Source organism: Bactrocera latifrons, unplaced genomic scaffold (assembly GCF_001853355.1).
Source record: "Bactrocera latifrons isolate USDA-ARS-PBARC rearing strain unplaced genomic scaffold, ASM185335v1 scaffold_4, whole genome shotgun sequence".
NCBI classification, from domain to species: domain Eukaryota; kingdom Metazoa; phylum Arthropoda; class Insecta; order Diptera; family Tephritidae; genus Bactrocera; species Bactrocera latifrons.
In genome coordinates this window covers 3,877,594-3,879,295 of record NW_017537045.1, presented here as the reverse complement: position 1 = coordinate 3,879,295, position 1,702 = coordinate 3,877,594, and the positions used below count along the sequence as shown (strand labels likewise).

The 1,702-nt window shown below is 24.7% G+C and overlaps 1 protein-coding gene across 8 annotated transcripts in view; it reads left to right on the top strand.

The window, feature by feature from the left end:
- Window positions 1–1,702, top strand: part of LOC108972435 (protein sprint) — a 553,725-nt gene that overhangs the window by 346,092 nt on the left and 205,931 nt on the right. The window lies entirely within an intron of this gene.

Sequence of the window (1,702 nt, the reverse complement as noted above, 5' to 3'; positions counted from 1 at the left end):
TTATACAGAAAGTTATATTGTGGAAATATATGTATTATAACAAAACTATTTTAAAAGTATTGAAAATAATTTTTGTTTGCGAACAATAATATCTACTTTTGAAAAACAATTTTTTTTTTTTTAGAAGTAAAGAAAAAATTTTTGTTGACGAAAGGAAATAATAATCAATAAATGTGCTCTGAAATTGTTAAAAAAAAGATTATTTTTATTAAAATAATAAGCAAACATTATAAAAAAATTAATAATCATAAAACTTACTTTAGACTAAAAATTTAAGGAAAAAAAATTTATTACAGAAAAGTCATAAACATTTTCAAATTACAAAAACAAATATTCTTATGAAAAGACAAAAATATTACTAAATAAATTAAAAAATTATTCATTTAAAAATATTAAAAACAACTTCCACACATAGAATAAGTACTGCATAACGAAAGAAGTTTCAATAACCAAAATTCATATTAATTTTTTTTTATTATATAAAAATATAATTGTTAAATAAAAAATTTAAAATAATGCATAATAATTGAAAAACAATGCAAACATCTTAAAGTTTAATAAATAATAATAAAATTTATTTTTACGAAATAATTTTTGGAATGTGTAAACTAAACTTTATAAAAAAAAAATATACTTTAACGCATTCGAAAATAAAATTATGTATTATCATGTTTAAATTGCTCAAATTTTACAAGTTGCCTTCAATTATTAGCTAAGCTACTAATCAACTCTTTTTGGAGGGCTCCAAAAATATTCAATTCATCACTTTTATCACTATTTTCTTCTTTGGTGGCGTAGACACCGCCTACGCGATTAAAAAATAATAATTTTACAAATCACTAACACTATAAAAATACAACAATTCGATTACAATTTGATACCCACAATAGACCCACACAAAATACTTGCACAGAAAATGCATACATTTTTATATTTGTTTATATACATATATACATACATTTATACACATACATACATATATTTTTTTCGCCTTAATACCCACCTTGCAGCTCTTATGGATAATCAATGATATTGAATTGTTCGGTAACTGCAATAAATCAAAGCAGCTCCGCATTTGCATAAACCTTCAAGAATTTATTGTGCTTATTGTTGTTGTAGCTGTAAGATTGCATAGAACCAGTTTATCACGGCTGCAGTCCACCTACTTACTAAGTGTCTTTAGAAAAGATGCTTGGCAAGGCGACAACAAAGCTGTTCAGGCGATTTAAGAAATGCATACCAATACAAACATAAGAGTGTGTGATTAAAACATTCAAGCCTACAATTAACTTATGTGACAAATATTTCTGTAACGCTGTTATGATTATATTATAAAAAACATATGTTTGTTCTTGCGAGTTAAGATTTATTGTATTATTAATAATTTAAAATTTTACCAATAGATCGTTTGCAATATTCGAAAAAATAGTCATCTCATGTACTATATATAAAACATAATTTAAATACCGAATTTTTGTAAAATATTTTTATATTCTGAACAGCGTATATTAAGTTTGTCAATAATATCGTTCTGAAATTTTGTAAACGCAATTTTCTCTTCAATAAGCTGCTCATTTGTCGGCACTGCCGATATCGGACCACTATAACATATAGCTGCCATATAAACTGAACGATCAGAATCAAGTTCTTGTACGGAAAACTTTCACATTTGACAAGATATATTCACGAAATTTGGTATAGA